The sequence below is a fragment of the Fundulus heteroclitus genome, chromosome 14, assembly GCF_011125445.2.
Source record: "Fundulus heteroclitus isolate FHET01 chromosome 14, MU-UCD_Fhet_4.1, whole genome shotgun sequence".
NCBI classification, from domain to species: Eukaryota; Metazoa; Chordata; class Actinopteri; order Cyprinodontiformes; family Fundulidae; genus Fundulus; species Fundulus heteroclitus.
The window spans coordinates 5,109,041-5,133,549 of NC_046374.1; positions in this window are offsets into that span (position 1 = coordinate 5,109,041).

A 24,509-nucleotide genomic window follows, 5' to 3' on the forward strand; every position below is an offset into this window, starting at 1 on the left:
TCCAGAAGTCAAAATGGGTGCAGTGAACTTTAAAATGTGGCCCGTTGATCCATGATTAACCTTTGGAGTCCTTAACAAGCACATTTGTCTGCTGAGCCATTGATGAATTTGTATTGTAGGCCTGGTGGAAACCAACGTGCTAATGAGACCCCCCTCCTGAGCCCAAAGCCAGCTCCAGCCGGGCAGGGCACCACTCAACCATTAAGTCAATTAAGAGGAGACTGCATTGGCTCAATTTGAGGGAGGGAGGGAGGGAGGGAGGGAGGGCTCCTTTTGGTTCTAATTAAAGTGCAGGAAGTGAAGCTGCAGAATTCAACTAGTTACCTTCAGGCTACAGAGTCTCTCTGCAACTTTCTAGATCACATTAGCACATCTGGCCTCACTGGACCCATCGAACATTAATTAAGTTTCACAGAGCTCAAAGCAGCAGGTCCTCATATTGCACCAGCTATGAAGGAGCTCTACTGTTTTTGCATAAACCTCCTAATATTTCACTTGTGTAAATACTAGTTCAGAGTATTCTATAATGTGGTGGTTTATACAGAAAAGCAGAGCAGAAAAGAAGGGTTTAGCTGTGAAAAAAAGATTTGTGCCCTGAACCTAGTGCTGTCTGACATAAAGACACAGGTTGTAGTTGGGCAATTACAATTACAAGCAGGCAATACGGAGGACGCAAAAGTTATTAATTACCTCGCTAAAGTTTTGCATTTTGGAACAGCTGCCCTCATGACAAACTGAAGACAAGAAAGCAGGTAAATGTTCTCAATTTCAGATAAATACTGAAAGCTTTCCAATATTTCATATGATTTACTTTATAATTGAAGAGGAAGTGCACAGAAGCTGCAGCTTCCAGCCTCTGAAATACTAGGAGAGGATGATGTAGCTGTCGTGCCGTGCATGTATAGCCTATGTAGGAAGGGTATACAGACTCAAACCCCTAAAGTACATCTGCAGGGAAATCCTCCATTGTTTCATGACTTCAGCTTTACAACAAAGTAAGAACACACACTCACCACAAAGAATGACATGTTTCTTTTCCAATGGCATTTATAAACTCTACATCAAAACTTTATACTTGAATGTTCTTTTTCAGAAGAAAGCAGAGACAGTATAATACAGGATAGTGTTGGGGTAGTTTAGTGATGAAAGAATTCACCACAGATGGTTGTTTCTCATTTCTTAGAATATAATAGTCATAGCACATGTTTGCAAAATATAACTGGTAATACTGAACAAATAGTTTGCTTCCCTTTATAAAACATTTGAAATGTTTCATCCTAAATCCTTGGATTCATTATTCCATAAACACCACAGAATACCCTGCATTAAAATGACAGTACTGAATTAACTTAAAAGCTCTTGGTTCATGTTATTGACATCAGTAACTGAACTGTAATGTATGAAAACAAACACACCTTCAAATGTCAACAGCACATACATTTTATTTTATGAAATAATAAAAATAATGATTTTAAATTATGACTATTTACCAAAAGGGTTTTGATGTGAAAGAGATTTATCATTTGTGGACATTATGTCATTAATTGAAAGTTTTGTCTGCTAAAACAAATTTTACATGTGGAATTTGTCTAAGTTGTCCAAATGATTGAGGACCTTGAAATTTTTCCTCTGTCGAGGCATGTTCCAGAAGAGGAAAAAACTAAATGACAATGGATAATGTAATGACACATTTAGTTTTTAGCACAACCTTTCCAATAACTAACGTACCTAAGATCATCCCATAATTCATTGTAAGTGTAAACTTTTCAGATTAATTTTGTCTCGTATTTTTATATTAAAATAGTAGGATATATAGTAAACTAATTTGAATTTCTAATTTGAAATGTGCAGCAGATCAGAGAACCCGATATTCAAGCCAGACACAAGGAGAAACGATGAGAAGGTTTATTAAATGAAAGAACAAAAACAGAAACAGTCCTTGGGAGAGTCCAGAGGGGAGACGGACAGGATGAGCTGCTAGGAGCTGACACAGACCGGGGGAAAATCCAGGGAAGAGGCAGAGCTTAGGTGGCAGTCCAGACAGGGGACTCCGAGGTAGCAGTCCACACAAAGTCCAAGAAACTGGCAACCAAGAAGCACAGGGATTAGGCAGGCTCGGCAACTTACAGGCTGGCAAGGGTCGGGCTCACGGGCAGACCATCCAGGTCAGAAACAGAAACCAAGGTCCAGCAACAGATCAGGTCCAAAATCCAGACGGGCAAAACAGAAACAGACAGGGGTCGGGCTGGCTTGTAAACTGGAAGCAGAAACAGGTCAAAAACACAGGCAGGCAAGACAATGATCGCTGGAAGTTTGCACCGTGAGGATAGAGACGTTCTGGCAGAGTGCTGAGGACAGAGGCAGGTTTAAATAGGCTGATTAACAGGTGGGCAGAATGAACTAATCAGGTAGAAACAGGTGAAGGAGATCAGGGGAAGGAAAGTGGCTGAAGGAGGAAACAAGCTGACAGAACATAAGTGGAAAGGGACAGAGACTAAACTGAACAATTTAAATTTTTGGGTATATGGTTGGATGAAAGGCTTACTTGGAAAGTTCATATTGAGAAGATGATCGATAAATGCAAAAGAGTCATAAATGTTATGAGATGTTTGGTTGGGAATGAATAAGGGAGCTGAGAGGAAGGCATTGAAATCAATTTATATAGGATTAATTAGGTCTGTTTTTGATTATGGATGTATAGCTTTTGGTTCAGCATCAGTTTCATTACTTAAAAAATTGGATATTGTTCAGTATCAAGCTTTGAGATTATGCACAGGGGCCATAAGAACTACACCAACTTCAGCATTACAAGTAGAAATGGGAGAAATGCCACTAAAGTTGAGGAGTTACAATTACTTTCCACTTACTGGTTTCAGTTAAAAAATCATTGTGAAAATCATCCATGTCAAGAAATTTTAAAACCAAGTTGGGAAAAAGGGAAGAAGAAATTAAATTCTTTTGGGTGGATAGCAGATTCTAATATAATAGATCTTGAATTATCTCAAATAAATGGCAGTAGAACAGTTATTAGATCAATACTTCATCCATCTATCCTACCTGAAATTGATGTAGATTTAAGATTGTTGTATAAACGGAAAAATAAACAGGATATTTTAGATTCAAATATGGTTGAGCAATATATAGATAAAGAATATTATGGATATGTAAAAATTTATACAGATGCTTCAAAAGATTCAAATAATAGGAATGGTGTTTCGTTTGTAGTTCCAGAATTTAATTTTAAATCAGGTAAAAGAATTAGTAATGAAGTTTCAGTTTACACAGGAGAAATGTTTGGCATCGTGTTAGCATTAGAATGGATTGAAGAAATTAGACCATTAAGAAGTGTAATTTGTTCAGATTCTAGTTCAACATTATATTCATTTAAAAACAATCATTCAGATAGCAGACCCGATTTATTGGTAGAAATTCAGCAACTATTATTCAGAATTCAAGCAATGGGATTAACTGTTTCTTTTATATGGATTCCTTCTCATATAGGAATAAAAGGGAATGAGATGGCATAAATATGCAAAAAGAGCAAGTAAATACAGTTTAATTGATATAATAATTCCATTTAGTAAAGGTGAAATAAAATCAGTAATTAAGAAAAGGATTAGAGCAAGGTGGCAGAAACAGTGGGAAGAAGAAAGAACTGGAAGATGGTTTTATAATATTCAAAGAAAAGTAGGATTAATGAGGATGACATCAAGGAATAGAAGGGAAGAAACAGTAATGTCAAGATTACATTTTGGACATACAGGGTTAAATAGCACATTATTTAAAATGAGGATTCATGATACAGGAAAGTGTGATTTTTGTTTTGTTGAAGAAACAGTGGAGCACGTTATATTATTTTGCAGTAAATATCATATTGAGAGAAATTAATTGATAAATAGATTACAAAACAGTAAATTAAAGTTAAACATAAAATATCTTTAAGATATGAACACCAAATCAGAGGGTTATTCTTTATTATTAAGATACCTTAAAAAGACTAATTTGATAAAACGGATTTAGTTATTTATTTATTTATTTTTATTATTTATAGTAGTAGGATATTAGAGTAGGTCATCCCTATTCACACTCCATTTCAGTTGGTGGCGGTAATGCACCAAAAGTCGTTTGCCAACCGCCAATAAAACAGTAGAAGAAGAAGAAGAAGAAGACTAAACTGAACCAACCCAGAACACAGATAACCACAAAGACCAAACCTGAGATAGAAACCCAAACTAAAAAAATTACACAGGTTAAATGTCAGGAGTGAAGCAGGAGATGACAGACAGGAGAAAACAGACAAAAACGAAGGGCTCGGCTGGAATCGTGGTCAAAACAGCCCAAGGTCATGTTCAGAATCAGAGAGCCGATGAGGTGTCTAACAAGGGCAAGGCAAACAGGGAAAATCCAAAAACAGAGGCTAGAGTCAAAACAGGCAGGCAGACAGGCAGACCAGGAATGCTGGAAGGCTTAGTCACACAATGGCTTTCTGACAATCTGCCAGGAACTGCCTGTGGGAGGCAGGTATAAATAAGAAGGAAAACAGGTGTCACAGATGCTGGATAATGAGCTCAGTGCAGGTGGTTTGACTAATCTAAATTGAGGGTCATTGAATGGGTTGAATCGATAAAATCGAAAAAAATCATCGACAGCTAAAAGTGGTGGCAACAAATTTCGTTATGGATTTGTTGTGTCGAGCTATTAATGCGTCACTCGCCTGCAGGTGAGGTAAACTCGTGGAGCCGTTTACCTCACCTGCAGGCGGTCGTTAATGATTGCTGACTGACTGACTGGCTGCTGAGCAATGTAAACGCAGCGAGGTGAAGTGGAGGCGCGGTTTTGTAGCTTTTTTTAAAGTAAATTTTACAAATGACGACACAGAGAAAAGGGCTCGAACCAAGTTCTCAAAAGATAGGGAGCAAGTTGCGGGTCACAAAACCAAAAAATAAGTAACATGCGAGATTTGACTTGGCACGAGAGCTCCACAGTGACACAGGACCTGAGACAGTGGAGTCATGAGGGTGAGGGTGAAGAGAGCTCAACAGCAGGGTAAGTCGTTACTATACCTGACGTTTGTTCATTTTCAAAATGAGGAAAGGCCAACAGCTCTTGGCTCGGGGCTGTGAGCGGAATCCTGCACGCCCGAAGTCGTGCTTCAGGGTGCTGCCGGAACGTCAATCTGCCTGACAGCCCGTCTAATGCAGCTGTCAGCTTGTTTTAATGGTTAATGACAGGAGCTTGTTTACATGTGAAACTTTCCCTGATCAGATTTAAATGTATTTGGATTAAAAGAAAAGAAAGTACTCCAAACACACCGTTCATATAGGCTGAAAATCAAATAATAAAGTTTTGTACTTCTCCATGCGGAAAAAAACAACAATAAACACGGAGGTGTGTTGGTTTTGCCTGTTCTGAATGTATAGAATGGACCACACCAGGTTCCGAGAGGGGTTGAGAACTCACGCTGTTGCTGTTGAGAGAGCGGGAGGAAATGATGACTATCCAAAAATGTTCTGTGCTGCGCAGCGCTGCGGCCCTATCCTCCACATGTATGCGCAGTGAGTTCATGAGTTAATTGAAACAAGTGTTTAGATGGACGCTGATGTGATTATGGATCATAAACCAGCCCACTCAATCGGAATGCAATTTCATTCTGATGGTAATAATTTGTTGATTAAGCTTTAAGTATTAATTTGCAGACAAAGTCTGAGTGAAGGTACTGTATGGGAGACCAAACTAACTTTTTAAGAATCAAGAGTCTTTATTGTTGTTATGTAACCATTTGACACCACAGTTTTGCAGCTTCAATTTTGTTGTGTTAAATCACTGTTCATATAGACGACATTGACTGTTAAATGATTGACTACCATGTTGTCAACATAAACTTCTTTATTTGAAGCAAAATTATTTATTACCCAATATTATTGTAACAGAACAGCTAAGAAGCAACTTGTGTTTTGTGCCGTTATTAGCTCTTTCATTCCAGATGTTCAATTTTGGAAAAAAGAAATCGAAATAAAACTTTTTTTTGTCAGATTCATCTAATTATCGTAAAAATAATCCACCAATTAATTAGTTATTAAAATAATTGTTAGTTGCAGCCCTACTTGATTTTGTTAATGCTATTATTCCTCTGGGAAGGGCGCTGTACGATCGGTCGCTTAATAGGCTAATCCTAGAGTTATACATAACCATTAAATTGACACTAATGCTCTATATTAATATGGTAATAGCATTCATTAGCACTACCGACCAATGTCAAAGTGAAACAAAAACAAATATTGACTCGGTGGTTATAAAATGTGTTATATACGCAAAAACACACTCAAACCACATCAGCAAAGATTGGGTTCAAAGAAGCCAGCGGAAGCTATCGTGTTAGCTCCAGGTGTTTCTAAAACACAGTGAAAACACATAAAGTAAACCATTCTAGTAGATATTTATCAAATGATGCTGTATAAACTTTAAAGAGTTTGTCCCCCTTTTAATGTCCTCAGTATCACAGAAATGCCCAGCAGATGGCAGCAATGTTGTTTCTTCCCATTCACAAATTGGCGCTTTTGTTGACAGTATCACTTCCTCTTTGTGTTTAGCATTAGACAATGTAGCCCCCTTGAAAAACATGGTGATTATTCACGGGAAGCTGGTTCCCTGGTTTACGTTAGAGATGCATTCTTTGAAGCACAATTTTAGGAAATTGGAGAGAAAATGGCACTAATCTGGAACAACAGTATACTGTTGTATAAAAAGATCTTTTGCAGCGTTAGAGCAGCGTATTTTTCATCATTAAAAGAGGAGAATAAAAATAATCCTCGGTTTCTCTTTGGTACAGTTGCCAAACTTACCCAGAGTCATAGCTCTGTTGATACATCTATTCCCTTAGCTCTCAGCGGTAATGACTTTATGGGATTCTTCCTAAATTAAATTGATTCCATTGAAAATAAAATCATTGGCATCCTCCCAAACATAATTACCTCGTCCTCAGTAAGTGAGGCAGCGTAGGAGGAATCTTTAGAACTTGATCGGTGTTTGAACTGTTTAGACGCAGTAGAGCTTTCTGAGCTACCTAAAATTTTAGCTTCATCTAAACCTTCTATTTGTATGTTAGACCCAATCCCAACCAAGTTATTTAAGGAGGTGTTCCCTTTGATTAATGCCCCTATTTAAGACATGATTAATCTATGCTTCGTAAATGGATATGTACCACAGGCTTCTAAAGTAGCTGTTATTTAACCTTTACTTAAGAAACCATCTCTTGATCAAGATGACTTAATAAATTACAGACCTATATCTAATCTTCTTTTTATATCTAAAATTCTCGAGAAAGTAGTTGCTAATCAAGTATGTGAACATTTACAAAGTAATAACCTATTTGAAGAGTTTCAGTCAGGCTTCAGAGCTCATCATAGCACTGAGACAGCTCTGGTGAAGGTCACTAATGATATTCTCATGGCTTCAGATAATAGACTTGTGTCTGTACTTGTTCTATTATATCTCAGTGCTGCATTTGATACAGTTGATCACAATATTCTCCTAGAAAGACTTGAACATACTGTAGGGATTAAGGGGAAAGCATTAAATCTCATCTGCCTGACAGATTCCAGTTTGTTCATGTTAATTTTTTTTTTTTTTTTTTTTTTTTATTTCCTTTATTTAACCAGGTAAACCCCGTTGAGATCTGGATCTCATTTTCAAGGGGGACCTGGGCAGAAATCTGCAAAAACACTACAACCTGGTTACAAAAATAAAACCAATTAATACATATGCACAAATATAAAACAATAAAAACAATTTAAAAGCAGTGACACTGTTTCATACAAGCTTGTTGTCTATCTTTAAGAACCGCTCGAAATAAGTCCAATGAAATAGTTTCTGACATCTTGAGCTCAGACTGGAGCTGATTCCACGCTATAGGAGCCAACACACTGAATGCTTTCTTTCCTTTATCAGTTCGAACACGAGGAACATGTAGAAGGATAAAGTCATTTGAGCGTAAAGCATGTGAACTACTAGATCTATGCAAAAGAGAGCTTAAGTAAGTTGGTGTTAGTCCAAGTAGAGATTTATAGATCAGGATCATCAAATGATTGTTTTCTCCGAACACTTAAAGGAGGCCAATCAGCTTTTGCATACAAATCACAATGATGTGTCAAACGTCTACTCCCAGTTATAAACCTTAAAGCACAATGATAAACAGTATTCAAAGATTTCAGACATTTGGTTGAAGCATTCATATATAAAACATCTCCATAATCCAGAAGTGGCAGGAATGTTGCTGCAACCAATTTACTTCTAGCTTTGAGTGAGAAACACGGTCCATTTCGATAATAAAACCCAATCTTCATTTTCAATGTTCGTAATAGATTTGCAATATGATTTTTAAAAGAAAGTTCATTATCTAGAATAAAACCAAGATATTTATAATTACTAACAAACTCAATTTGTGCACCTACTGCAGTGGTAAGGAATAGAGGGATTTCTGGTAGTTTAGCAGAGTGGGAGAAAACCATTGCCTTAGTCTTATCCACATTCAAAACCAACTTCAAAGTTTGTAACCGTGTTTGAACTACATTAAAAGCAGACTGTAAATACTGTAGTGCCTGTGATAATGATGAAGAGTTGCAGTACATTATTAAGTCATCAGCATAAAAATGATAAAAAGCATTTGACAAGTTGACGCACAAATTATTTATATAAATGGAGAATAAAAGTGGACCCAGAATTGAGCCTTGAGGTACGCCATTTAAAATAGTTAAATTAGAAGACGTGTAGCCAGCTAATTGGACTCTCTGGGTTCTGTTTGACAAGTAATCAGCTATCCACATGGTAGCTTGATGTGAAAGCCCAATTTTGTGTAGAATTTCAATTAAAAGCGTGTGATTTACTGTGTCAAATGCCTTTGATAGATCGATAAACAAAGCAACACAATGTTTTTTGTTATCATGAGCCTGGATCAGATCATTGAAAACCTTTAAAGTTGCAGTAACAGTACTATGTTTTTTTCTTAGGGCTGGGCATCGATTAAAATATTTAATCGCGATTAATCGCCCTGATTAATCGCGATTAATCGCGATTAATCGCATTGTATTTACAAACTCCAAGAATGAATTCAAAAGTAGGGTAAAGAGCACTTTTATTTTAATGTTCTGCTGCCATATGAACAAAAGTGTTGTAACATTTGTAGCACTTATTTTATACTGGATATTTTCAACCCATCTATTGAATTTAGTGCACTAGTTGATCTTTTCTTCATAAGAGAACAGCAGCACTGCAGCCAAAATATGGCCTTTTTTGACCTGCTGTATATTAGCCAGTCCCTAAGCTTGATGTATCATGAAACTGTTGACCTTTTGGGTTTTGTGGTTTTTATTTATTTTATTATTACAATTAAATAATAATAATAATAATAATAATAATAATAATAATAATAATAATAATAATAATAATAACAATAATAATGTTATGTTCAGTGTTTTTTCGCTAATCCACCTCTTATATATTTCAATCCTTATGTAATTTTGTCTGTGTTGTGTGCACCTGCCTGTTGCTTTAATCCTATAAATTTCCCCGTCGTGGGATAAAAAAAGGATTAGCTAATGTTATCTTATCTTAAATAACACTTTTTAATATATGTGGGTCTGTCGGGGCAATGAGAGAAGTTTCGTCTCCTCTCTCCGTTTCTGGGGCTCGACGTTTTCATGTTTTTTCACGTGCTTAGATAAATTTGTTGTGTTTCCACTGAAATGAACCGGCTTTTTTACAAAACATACAGCTTGATTTCATTTACGGTATTAAAATAAAGCCAAACGGTGCTACTTCCCCTGATCATGTTTTTTCGCTGCTGCGGTGCGGTCTCTCTCAGCTGTTTGTGTATTAAGTTTGTGTGAGAGCTGAGTGAGCGGGCCAGGCTGAGCCTGCGTGCTGATTGGCTGGCGCCGCTGAGCCATGTACGAGAGGGGAGGGGTAGCGGGAGAGTGCTGCCGTGACAGCGCACTGCAGTCAGCGCGCGTGCTGACTGACACTAACTGGAAGCATGTGAGCAACATGCGTTAATGCGCGATAAAATAAATATCGCCGTTAATAGGGTAATGAATTAACGCGAAATTAACGCGTTAACTTGCCCAGCCCTATTTTTTCTAAAACCGGACTGTACATTTTGTAAAATACAATTGGAATCTAAAAAATTCTTTAGTTGATCTGCAACTAACTTTTCAAAAATTTTTGCTAGGATACATAATTTAGAAATTGGTCTGTAATTGTTTACCTGCGATGACTCCCCACCCTTGAATAGAGGCAAAACAAATGCTGATTTCCAGACACTAGGGATTTTATTAGTGATTAGACTTAGATTAAAAATATGAGACAATGGCTCTGCTATAAACTCTGCAGCCAACTTTAGAAAAAATGGATCCAAGTTATCTGGCCCTGCCGCTTTTCTGGTGTCTATGTTCCTTAGTTCTCTAAGAACCTCAGTTGTACAAATAGGGGAAAAGTTAAAAGAGGTGGAGTTACCATTATTATTCGAAAACAGTTCATCGTTATTTGCATTTTGGCCGAATGAATTTAAGTCATCAAATAGAGAACCTACAGAAATAAAATGCTCATTAAAATAATTTAAAATTTCTAATTTATCAGACACCATTTTACTTTTTTTCCAAACAAAATTAGGAAAGTCACTCAGTGGCGCCTGTTCAGTAGCTGCTTTAACTGTTTTCCAAAATTTCTTTGGATCATTTAAATTTTTTGTCATTTCCGCAAGGAAATAGTCTGACTTTGCTTTCTTAATTGATGATGTACAATTATTCCTCAATTTCCTAAAACAAAGCCAGCTCTCCTCAGTATTGAATTTTCTTGCTCTAGCCCAAGCTGTATCTCTTTGTTTAAGCAGAGCCCCAATAGCTGGGGAAAACCATGGATTTAATAATAAATCTTCCTCAAACTCTCACCTGTGGAGTACCACAGGGTTCAGTCCTTGGGCCAATTCTCTTTACTATATATATATGCTTCTGATTGGCACAATTATCAGACAGCATGGAATTCATTCTTACTGTTGCACTGATGACACTCAGCTATATTTATCCATAAATCCTGATGAATCCAATCAATTACTACGACTATAGGCATGTCTTGATGACATTAAAAACTGGATGACTTTAAATTTCCTGCTTTTAAATTCTGACAAGACATAAGTTGTAATCTGTGGACCAGAGTCCTCAAAAATAAATTTCTTAATCAATCCCTTAATCTGGACGCCATTAAATGAGCCTCTGGTAATTGTCCGGGTTCTCTGTTTTCAGTGCTTTCTAACTCTGCTTCACAGGTGGCTGCAATTGACATGTGGGCATGGCCCGCACCTGCGGCTCATTTGGAAACTCTCATCTCTGGCTTAAAAGGAGTGCACAGACAGCTGGAAGACACCAGAGTGTTACCCCATCGTGGTATGCCTAGGCCACTGATCTGTCTCCCAAACTTTGTACCTGTGAGTTTTTGGAAACCTTGTTTTTGGACTAATCCTGCCTCCTGTCTTCACCAGTTTGTCGTGTTTGGCTCCATGCTCTGAGGACCCGTCGTCCGAATCCCCGCCGCTCAGATTTTGCTCTGGCATCTCCACTCATACTCACTTGGAAGTACCAAGCCGGGCGTGAGAACCCCCTTCCTGGATTCACCTGGTTCAACAGTCACACTCCGGTTCTTCCAGCTGCTCCTCCTGTCTGCCTGGTGCTGTTCGGGCCCCCCACCTTTTTTACTGAGCGACAGCCCTCCTGTCGCTCAGCCACCACCTCCCATCAGAGAGTTACGATCGCTGAGTTCCTTTTTCACTCATCCCCCACGGATAGGTCTCCCCATCCAAACGGTAAGCGCCGCAACTTGTGGAAGATTTCCTCCTGGTTTGTTCCTCGGTAAAATATCCCCTTTCTTCCCGCAGTCGTTCCAGCTCTGACGGTTCCGACCTTGTTTGCTGCACACATCGTGTGCTTTCCCTTTGTTGACCCTAAATAAACATCTTAAAACTGTTCCTGTTTCTGTCTGTATCTGCATGTGGGCCAAACACTTAAAAAACAACCATGACAGTAATAAAGCAAAAAATCTTGGTGTTATTTTTTATCGAGACATATAATTTAAATCCTATTAACAGGTTTCCAGGGTTTCCCTTTTCACCTCCGGAATATTGCCAAAATTAGAAATATTCTGTCCAGGGGTGATGCTGAAAAACTAGTCCATGCATTTGTTACTTCAAGGCTGGACTATTGAAATTCTTTACTATCAAGAAGTCCACAAAATGCAGTTCAAAGCCTTCAGCCCATCCAAAATGCTGCAGCGAGAGTTCCAATGAAAATCAACAAGAGGGATCATATTTCTCCTATTTTATCTTCTGTAACATTTGTAAGAGCAAACCCGAAATTGAGCTGAACACAGAGTTAAGTCAAAAAAGGGTTTATTGATAAAATAAATAAATAAATAAATAAAACAGACCAGGAGATGCAGATGGAGCACGTACACAAACTGAAAAAAACCAAAAACATTCCGGCAGAGCACGAGTGAGGCAATGTGAGCCGATGAGATGAGATATGAGGTGCTGTGATGAGGCGATCTGGCAGCGAGTGGGTCAGTGAGGCAGGTACATGAAGGCAGGTGAGCAGAGTTGGAACTAATTAGTGACAGGTGGAATTAGTCTGGGCAGATGATTGGTGACTGAGAAGTGGACTGAAGTAATAGGAAGGTTTTCTGAGGCTGAGAGGTGACAGACCTGAAACTTCAAGTCCAGAAAAGTTCAAAACAATCAAAAACCTAAATCTTGACCGCTTTCCTTCGTTGGCTTCCTGATAATTCAAGAATAGAATTTAAAATTCTCCTTCTCACATATAAAGGTCTAAATAATCAAGCTTCATCATACATCAGATTTCCTATTGCTCCATATTTTCTTCACATGGCAGGTTTGGATAGCTCATTTTTCAGATTTGTCAGGTTATCAATGATACAAAATGTGTTTAATGATCTGAAACATTTAATGGGGTAATAAACCAAGAACAGCAGAAATTTATTAGGAAGTAAATACTTCACTACTTTCACTACATGGTCAGTTTTCAGCAGACTGAGTGAAGAAAACTACAAAACAATCTTTTTCATTTGAAACAACTTGGAAACAAGTCCAATTCTGAGGAACTAAGATACGTTTTAGGAAACAAGAACAATGGGACTGGGACTTGAAATCTTTTCAATTCTAGAAAATGAAACATACATATATTTTATATTTGTCTGAACAACACAATTCCTATCAAATCTAAAATATCCAAACTGCATGTTCTGATGTTTTTGAACGTGTCAAATGAAATGTTCAGCCTTTTAAAGTCAGCACAGAGAACGCTCCAAAGCAGATATAAAACCAGGTTTAATAACACTTTTAGAATGAAGCAGCCGCTGGGAGGGCTGGGAATGGAACTGTTGTTTTCATCTCTCTCCTCCTTGTTCAAGTTCACTCCTAGATCCATCTGGTGGCAGGTGTTTCAGGACAGCTGAATAGGCAGTGGTCCAGACTTTCCCCCTCAGCCATCACACATGGCTAACTTATCAGAAGAGGCACAATGAAAGCAGCAGCGACACTCACTGCGCCTGTAATCTCTGTCCGGGATGAGACTCTGACCTCCAGACACTTTCAGGACATTTGTTGACATTATTTTCCCTCAGTTTCCTCCTTTTTTCCCATTGGGTTCTGTAGCAGTGTCGCATTGTCTGTGTCTATGTGTGTGTTGCCTTACACAGACAGGGTGGGCTTCCAAAGGTCACGGTCCATCGGCCCGCCTAGATCCATGAAGAGGAACAAAGGGGGGCTGGGGGTGGGGGTTTGGGTTGTTGAAGAAGCGATGCCAAGCCTGCCCAATTCAAAGACCAAGTTTTGGATTTGCTCCAAAAGACTGGACCCATTTAGGTGGTGCAGGGGGTCTGAAACAGCCTGGAGGAGGAGGAGGACACTGAGAGGTTGAGTTAAAAGCAATTACCAAATGCCGCCATGTCTGGAGGCAAGGCTGGTTTATTCCAACTGACTGAAGCTTCTGCATTTTGTTTCTCCCCTTTGAAGTCTGCTTGCTTTTGTTCTTTACATAACTTGATCTGATTTTTCTGAGGCTAATTTGTATGCATTTAGGGGTGGGAGGTACAGAATGGCCTGCCACCCAGAATTCCAGAGGGGATCTGAGAGGAAGGTCAACACGATTGGCCGCAGGGGGAAACGGGGGACACAAGCAAGCCAAAAGCATCCAATAAGTGTCTTTGAATTATTGCAGCTCTGTGCAAATTTTGTCATAATAGCCGAATGGTCAGGGGGCTGAAATCCCTCAGCAAACAAAAACAGTGCATGCTTTGGTGGTCTTTATTTTGCTGTCAGCGTCTGAATGGTGTCGACAGCAATAAGCTGGGCAGCCAAACACATCAAAGGACTTCTGATTGAGCTAATTTCCATGAACTGGATCCAACAGTTGTTGCAGTTTTATTGCTTTTATTTGAATGTTCTCCCTGTGGTTATTTACTGAATAACTCAAAGTTGTTCATATGCCGCGTTCGCAAATATATATTCATTATACTAGAATGTTTCCCATTTTGCCAAGTTCCAACCACAAGCTTCTATGGATTTTAAAAGATAAACCAACACATTGTACATAATTTTGAATTTATATCAAAAACAATATGATCACAAAATACGGTGTGCTCCTTTACTCTTACACCTCTAAATAATATTCATTGTAAATAACTGCCTTCAGAAGTCAGCTAATTGAGAAACTGCCTACGTGTGTATCGTATAATCTGAGGGGGTGATGGTGGCTTGGTAGGTAGAATAGCTGCCGTGCATTCTGCAAGTTTCCAGCTTCTTCCTGCCTGTGCATCGGGGAAAGTCACTAACACCTAGCTGCCTACTGCTCACCGTATCAGTATAAGCGATACTATCAGTATATGAATGTGTGTAAAGTGCTTTGAGTAGTCAGTATGATTAGAAAAGCGTTACAGAGATCCAGTTAGTTCTTTGAAGACCTCAGAGGTCTGATCAATCCGTCATCTGAACATAGAGATAGGATGGACCACTTGCAGACCTACTGGGCTTTAAAGTGGCCACTCCTGTCTGCTCGTCCTGTGTTCAGGCAAAGTGTTTAATCGGGTCCGTATAAGCAACAGAAATAAATTAAAATTAGAACACAGAGTCATTTAAAATCAAAATACAGGTCCAGGTCTGCAGCATTTATGGAAAACCTGTGAAGATTAATGTAGATTTGCTTAATATAAGTTGTTAGATTGTATTCTCAAACAACCTTGATGTTATGTTTCAAAGGGATATTTAGTTAGGCCAAGAGATAACAGCAATGCTTATGAAAGCAGCTCCTCTCACCTTTAGCTTTACAAATAAAACTGGGACAGGAAGAGGAGGTGTTGTTTAAAGACACATTAAATTCAGGAAAATAGAAAAACAAGTTCATCTTAAATCTATAGAATATGTTACTGTTCAGTTTAGGTCCTTTTATCATCGATTTTGTTTTAAGCCTTGACAGACTTGACAGACCAATATGTCTCTATGGTGGCTGCTTTTTGTAAGTAGCGCTCTGTAGCTGTTTAAAAGTATAAACAGATTCTGTGCAGGATGTGTGGGCTCTGCAGAGATGTTAGTTGCTTTTTCTGACCCTAGACCTGTACAGGTTCTGGATGGAGAGAGGGCGGGCCCTGATGATCTCCACTTCCCTAAAGTTTGTTGCAGTTTGTACCTCTTGTTTTATAGATGAGCCAAACCCACAGTGATGGACAAAGGACACACTGAATGATGGCAGTGAACAAGACAAGGCTCCTGTAGTAGCTTTGACTTCTTGAGTTGCTGCTGGAAATACATTTAAAGATTCTCCTCAGGGCACAGCTCTCTATACCAGTGGCCAATCAGAGCTTTTTGAGACATTTTTCATCCAATCTGATTAATTGGGGATAGCTATCAAAGTCTCGCCCCTGGCAGTTTAGATGCACACACTCATATGACAAAGGAAGAGTCAGACTACAACAACGAAAAGACGAGACTGGTGGCAGCTAAAAAAAGTCTGCCATTAATTTACAAAATAATATTCCAATGAGGCTTTTGCTAGAAGAAAACTAAAACAAACAGATAAAGGTATTTAGACTAGACTGACCAGACTTGCTTGTCCTATGCCAAACACAGTTGGCTAGCTAGATGTGGCGTTAGAAATGTTTTATTTTATCCGCTGCCTGTTTTTTTTAAAAACAGTGGGACAACAGTGGGGGTCAGGGACCTTAAACATCTCTTTGAAAAATGCTGCTGTAATATTCTAAGCTTTAAGTTCTTTCTGGAACTTTTTCACCACAGCATGCTGCATGTGGACCTCCTATGTGCTAAGCTCCAGAAGAACATAGGGTCAGTGCAGATTAAAGGGAACACCCAGCAGGTCAAAGTGGACATATCAAATATTAATTTGATTCAGTTTACTGATACACGTGTCATCTCCAGGCACTTTACAAAAAAATTCATTTTAAGAGGTTTTCTATCTGAGGAAACTCAGCAGATTGCATTGAGTCTTGACAATCAGCATTCACTCCTCCTGGACGTAGCCACAGAGGACAGTCGCTGGCATCGTGTCAGTGACTGTACTTACCCCTCATACCGAGCATGCATGTCGCGACAGTGAAAGAGGACAACTTCCCTTTAAGAGAAAGTAACCTCCAGCAGAAGTGAGAACGGCCATCTGCTGCGATTGACTCAGGTTTAAGAGGATAGAGCATACACACAAAAAGACCACAGAATCACTGACCCAGGGATACTTTCTATGTGGAATGTCGAAAAGCTGAACGCAGGTGGAGAAAGAATAGACTCCAGGTTCACTATGACATCTATAAAGAGAGACTTTACAGATATAACTTACAATTGAAAAATGCAAGAGAATCTTTCTTCTCAGAGATCATCAAGAAAAACATTAATAATGCTTGTGTCTTATTTGCCACAGTCGACAGATTAACAAATCCTCCTGTGTCCGTGGCTTCAGAACTCCACTCCACCAGGGCCTGCAATGAATTTGAAAACTTCTTTACTGAAAAAATCCAAAAGATTAGAGGATCTGTTTGTACATCCATACTAAGTTCAGTACCAACGTTGTCTCCTACCAGAATTGATTTTGACCAAATGTCCCAATTCAGCCAAATAAACTCCAAAAGCTTAGAGCAGATAATTCAGCAGTTAAGTTCCTCTTCAAGCTGCCTTGATGTTCTCCCCACAGCTTTCTTTAAAAAAGTTTTACCTGTCATAGCATCTGATTTGACTCAGATAATAAACGCGTCCCTTCTGTCAGGTGTTTTCCCCCAGTCCCTAAAAACAGCAATTATCAAACCACTGCTGAAAAAGAACAATTTAGACAAACTTCTACTCCAAAACTACAGGCCCATCTCAAACCTCCCCTTTATCAGTAAGATTATTGAAAAAGCTGTATTTCAACAATTAATCACATTCTTAACAACGACCAGCCGCTTTGACGTTTTCCAGTCTGGCTTCCGTGCTCACCACAGTACAGAGACCGCCCTTATCAAGGTGTTTAATGACATCCATATAAATACAGACTGTGGAAGAACCACCGTGCTGGTTCTATTGGACCTCAGTGTAGCATTTGATACTGTTGATCACTCCATCCTGTTAGAACGCCTGGAGAACTGGGTCGGCCTCTCTGGTACAGCTCTCCACTGGTTTAAATCCTTCTTAAAGGACAGGGACTTTTTTGTATCAGTAGGTAACTTTACATCAGAGATGACAAAAATCACATGTGGGGTTCCCCAAGGGTCCATTCTGGGTCCCCTCCTTTTCAATATCTACATGCTCCCTCTAGCCCAGATAATAAAAAACAACAACATCAGCTACCATAACTATGCAGACGACACACAGCTCTACATCACCATGTCACCAGGTGACTATGAACCAGTTCAAGCACTGAGTAAATGCTTAGAAGAAATCAATGCATGGATGTGCAAAAATTTTCTCCAATTGAATAAAAACAAAACTGAAGTAATAACATTTGGACCAATAGAGGAAAGATCAAAAGTTAGCACACAGCTTCAGTCGCTTCAGCTAAAAACCACCAATCAGGCCCGAAATCTGGGTGTAGTGATGGACTCAGACCTGAACCTTCAAAAGCATCTAAAGACAATTACAAGGTCAGCTTTCTATCACCTGAAGAACATTTCTAGGATTAAAGGACTGATGTCTCAGCAGGATCTGGAAAAACTAATCCATGCGTTTATTTTTAGTAGAATTGATTACTGCAACGGTGTTTTCACAGGACTTCCTAAAAAGTGGATCAGACAGCTGCAGCTGATCCAGAACGCTGCTGCCCGCATCCTCACTAAGACTAAGAAAGTAGAGCACATAACCCCAGTTCTAAAGTCCTTCCACTGGCTCCCTGTATCTCAGAGAATAGACTTTAAAATACTTCTGTTAGTCTATAAATCCTTAAATGGCTTAGCACCTAAATACATCACAGACTTGTTATCAGTGTATCAACCCTCCAGACAACTAAGGTCTTCTGGCTCCAGTATACTCCACATACCTAGAACCAGAACTAAACATGGAGAAGCAGCATTTAGTTCCTATGCTCCACTTATCTGGAACAAACTTCCAGAAAACTGTAAAAGTGCGGAAAGCCTGAGTTCTTTTAAATCAAGATTAAAAACACATCTGTTTAAAATTGCCTTTGACTGTTCTAGTTAAACAGTTTTACTGTTTTTAATGTTCTTTTTTGTTACTACATTCTATCCCAACTTGCTTTTATTCTATTTTCTATCTACATTTTATTATTTTGGTATATCTTAATCATGTAAAGCACTTTGTATTGTCTTGTACTGAATTGTGCTATATAAATAAATTTGCCTTGCCTTGCCTATGTGACAGAAAAATAAAAACGTAATGGGTGTACTAGCTCCTTTAGTGGTTTCCTCTAGGACAGACACACAGCTAAGCAGGTAGGCTCTGAGCCAGTTTTCAAGTGTAGAGGATGAAAGAGAGCACGCACAGTCACAGTAAAAGCTCAGCCAATAGCTATGTCTAGGAGAGAAACAGGGTTCGACTCAGAGACAGGGCCAACTGGATCCTCTCTACTGTAGGAGGAGAACATGAAGAAGAACAAGTTATTGGCAGCAGTACCTCAGCTGATGGTGATCATTATGGCCTCCAGAAGCTTAAGCCTGTAAGAGCATTACTAGAGTTACAATAGCAAAGAGGCGTTGAGTTCTTCGTTCAGAGTATTGTTTTAAATTATGCAGCAATAGAGGGTATAACTAAGTGTTAATTAATGTATTTAATTACATTAATATATTTTTGCATGCTTCTCTCTGTGGACCTGCAAAACCATTCTGGAATACACCAGGGAACGTTCTCCTTCTTAGACAGGACAGGCTTGAGGAACAGCACAGGTCATTTCCTGAAGATGCACTGCACAGCACCTTGAAGGCTACAGAGGCTGAATCCACTGGCCATAGGAACGAGACTTGTTTGTGAAATGACAGGTTTCAATCAGAAAGTCATGGAAAATGTGTTAACCTACTGCCAGACAAAGATTTCTGCAAATATTTGCAGATCAGACATTATGTGCTTAAAATAGCCGGCTCCCTGAATCTAACAATAGACTCTCATCTGTTCGAAAAGAGTCTGCTGAATCATAAAGAGCACAAGCATTTTATATCAACAATTTATATTCTGACATATAGCTTGAAGATAAAATGACATGACTGAGAAAATCCTGGCGAAATACAAAAGGATGTTTGGGATAAATTGTTACTGCTGCCATCCAGAATATCAGTATGCAATAGATATAAGTAATTACAGTTTAACATACTGCTCAGTGTCTATCTTTCACCATATACCTGCACTAAATATAAAAAGGGAGTCTCACCAAACTGTCCTAAATGTAACTATATGTGGGAATATAACACCATTCAGACTGTCTGGAGGGCATTATGTGTTACCATCAGCCAGGCAATAAGTAAGCCTGTGCCAGTAGACCCACTAATTTGCTTGCTTGGAGGGCTTCCAGACTTGGTGATACAGCAGGAAGAAGTTATACATACACTTCAAATGTTGGCAAGGAAACAGATCATGATGAAATGGGTCAGACATGCCCACCCCTCCCCTATATGGAAGTATATGATCCTGGATGTTCTTAATTTGATAAAAATAGGATATTATATCTATATAGGTATTTATGCAAAAATGGGAAAAAAATTGGTTTTGTGACTAAACTTTGACTTGGACTCAAGGACGTTCTGTGCATGATTGTAGAGATCAGTGGATCTATTCTGAGGGAAATTTACTCTTACTTACCTCCTTCATATACAGGTGCTGATCATATAATTAGAATATCATGAAAAAGTAGATTTTTTCAGTAATTCCGTTCAAAAAGTTAAACTTGTATATTGTATTAATTCATTACCCACAGACTGATATATTTCAAGCGATTATTTCTTTCAATTTTGATGATTATAACTGAAAACTAAAGAAAACCCCAAATTCAGTATGTCAGAAAACTAGAATATTACTTGAGACCAAAAAAAAAAAAAAAAAAAAAAAGGATTTCCAGAAATATTGGCCAACTGAAAAGTATGAACAGGAAAATTATGAGCATGTACAGCACTTAATACTTAGTTGGGGCTCCTTTTCAATTCAGTTCAATTCAATAAAATTTTATTTATATAGCACCAAAACATGTCATCTCAAGGCACTTTCCAAAGTCAAATTCAATGAGATTCTACAGATTGGTAAAAAAAAAAAAAGATCCCATATAAGGGAACCCAGTTGATTGCATCAAAGTCTTGACAAGCAGCATTTACTCCTCCTGAAGAAGCGTAGAGCCACAGGGAGGCCCTGGATTACTGCAGCAATGCAGCGTAGCATGGAGTCCATCAGTCTGTGGCACTGCTCAGGTGTTATGGGAACCCCGGTTGCTCTGATAGTGGCCTTCAGCATTGCTAGGTCTGCCGTAACGCAACTTCCTCTTAGCAATGGGGCCTTTCATGGTGTCAATAGTAAGAACTTTATAGTGGGTAGGAAAGGAACCTCGATCTGCTGTGGCAATGTCGCACAGCTTTTAACGTCGATGTCATTACGTGACGCACATGGATTATGTGAGTCAAATCTGGGCCTACAAAATGTAACTACAAGGTGCGTGCTCTCTTCTTTCTGGATATTTTCGGTGATTTCCATGAGGTGGGCTGTGCTTATATGCCATGGCACGCAAAGGATTGTGGGATAACTTAAGGCTCCTTAGTGCTGGTAAGGGACATTGCAGGGATCCAAGGTTAAATTAGCCATGAGAGGAAGCAAAAAAAAGACTCCTTTTCCTACCTCTTTCCTTGCTGACTGCACTATTCGGACAACACCTATGGCAACCGCTGACACACTTCCACTTTGGCTAGAGTCCTTGCTCAATAAGGGTATTCAGATGGAGCCCATTTAAAGGCCTTTGCAGGTGTTTTGAGTCAAAGGGTAACTCACCCCCAAATCAACTTTTTGTTAACGAGGTTGTTTTATAGTACTGTCTACCTGGTGATTATTCTGACAATCTAGTGCATATTTGTGTAAATCCTGCTTTTGTGTATAAAGCCGTCAGTGTGGCGCCCACCCAAGGTTAAATGCTGGTCTTGCATTGAATTTTGAATAAACTTTTCCATTGGTTAAAAAGTTTTTGTGACGTCATTTGGAGAAACTGACGAGTCAGCAGCTCTGCCGCTGTGGCGTATAAAAGCAGCTCCATGTTGTGCCTCCATACTAAGTTTCAGTTTGAATAGTGAGTTCTACGATCTTTCTATCGATTTTTGCAGGTTAGTGATACAAAGCTAGCAAGCTTAGCATTCAGTTAGCTTATGGACCTTTTATTTAGCTTTTACTAGCAGCCCAGCCCTCACCCCGCACGTTTCCTTGTTGACTGAGCAACATCTCGACACATTTTTCAAGTATGAGGACGGGCAGAGTAAGGCTCTAGTACTGATATTTGGGGTTTTCATTAGTTGTCAGTTATAATCATCAAAATTAAAAGAAATAAACACTTGATCTAAACCAGTCTGTGAGTAATTATTGAACATAATATACAAGTTTCACCTTTTGAATGGAATTACTGAAAAACAACTTCTTCATGGTATTCTAATTATAAGACCAGCAACCTTCCATGTGTCTAATGCTGCTGTAGTATCTTAAAATAAAAAATAATATTTGCTGGCCTGAAAGACAGGACAGCATAATGTATGTTCAAGTAGAGTTTGTGTTGTGTTTTAACTCCTGACCTTTAGTCCCCCTTCCATCACTACATGCATTTTTAAGTGCAGCAAAAATATAAAAATACTGGGTTTTCTTGTCACACATTTCTGAAAGTCTCATATAACACAGATTCATTACACGTTGTAACATATTTTAAGCCTTTATTTCTTGTAATGTTGATGAATATGGCTTACATAAAATGAAAATCCCAAATTCAGTGGCTCAAAAAATTAGATAAGATCAATGGAAAAGGGTTCAGGACTCCTTTTGCATGAATTCCTGCATCAATGCAGCGTGGCATGGCGGTGATGTTTTATATATATATATATATATATATATATATATATATATATATATATATATATCCATCCATCCATTTTCTGATCCACTTTTATGGAGGACCAAGTCTTCCATATCTAAAAATAAATACAGAAATAAATAAATGCTCAATAAATAAATAAGAATACAATTAATTGCCACCAAATTAATAAATGTAGGTAGAAATTAAATTATACAGTGAGACATAAATGTATATATCTCTTTTAATTAGCTTATTTATTTATTTGCCTTTGTAATAATTACCTTATTTATTTATTGTGCGTTATAATCTTCAACTTTATTTATTAATTACTTATATTTTTTAAGTATTTATTTATGTGCATGTTATAATATTTTTGTCTGTTTTATTCTTCCTTTGTATTTTTTTACCCTATATATTTCTGTGATGCTATTTATTTCTGCCTGTCCTTTTTACATTTCTGCCTGTCGTTTTTACATTTCTGTATGCATTTCTGCCTCATTATGCAAATGAGGAGGGGCTGTGTCTTAAGGGCTCAACTTCTTCCCATTGGTTGGTTAGCATTTTACTGCATCGGTCAAATCTACATGGCTTTCCCCCGCACTAAAGCATTGTTTAGTAATGTCAAACTCAGCAGTCAGACGTTCAGTGGCCGACCTCTTAAGGGAAGCTGCTAATAGACTGGAAGAATTAGAACGCTGTACATTTGGGATCTGAATGTTTTTTTTATGGTTTCAGATTCGGCTTTTCCAGATCAATAACTCATTGGCGGATGATTTATTCTACAAAACAGACACCTCTCTGTAACCACAGCAAGGCAGACACTGAGCTACAACCATAGTTTCCTCAAAACGAGTCTCCCATCGCGCTGGGTGAATTACATTGGACCCTATGCAGAGCTCGCTTGATAAGAAAATACTGTAGTTGATTATAAAAGTCCCGTTGACTCCACGGAGTCAACAGGATCTAGCTCATGGTTGATCCGGTTGAGGGACTCCGATTTCGGCCAGCGTCTCTCAGCTGCTCCCTCCTCCCACACGCGGTGGTGCATTTAGGGACCGTCAAAAAACATTTGAACCAAGCACTCTTGAGAAACAAAAGTCAATAAATTCCGTATCTTGTCACCTATGACAAAACTAATATAAAATCAAGCCACTAAAAAACATCTGTAAGGAAAAGTCCCAATTTTTGTCTTGAAAATTGAAAATAGCTTAAAAATGAATAAAAATAAATGTGCCTTACAGATTTTATCTATTGACATCAATTTATATTAGTTTATCTTAGCTGGTCACAAGATAATACATTTATTGATTTTTATTTCTCAAGAGAGCTTGGTTCAAAAGTTTTTTGACAGTCCCTAAATGCACCACCGCGTGTGGGAGGAGGGAGCAGCTGAGAGACGCTGGCCGAAATCGGAGTCCCTCAATCGGATTAACCATGAGCTAGATCCTGATGACTCCGTGGAGCTTGAATGTCCAATATCCAAATTCAAACCAACTTCACTGCGGTGCTGGATCATGCTTAAAGACGCAGCATGAACCCCACGTGTTGCAGCTGAGGGGAAATGTTGGCTCGGCTTGATGAAACTCCGCCTCCTTCACAAATTAGACCAACATGGATAGAATAATGATAATCTGTAGTGCTTTTTATTGCCTGGATGTGAATCTGATAATTCATATTGTGCCTTTTATAATCAACTACAGTATTTTCTTATCAAGCGAGCTCTGCATAGGGTCCAATGTAATTCACCCAGCGCGATGGGAGACTCGTTTTGAGGAAACTACGGTTGTAGCTCAGTGTCTGCCTTGCTGTGGTTACAGAGAGGTGTCTGTTTTGTAGAATAAATCATCCGCCGATGAGTTATTGATCTGGAAAAGCCGAATCTGAAACCATAAAAAAAAATTCAGATCCCAAATGTACAGCGTTCTAATTCTTCCAGTCTAT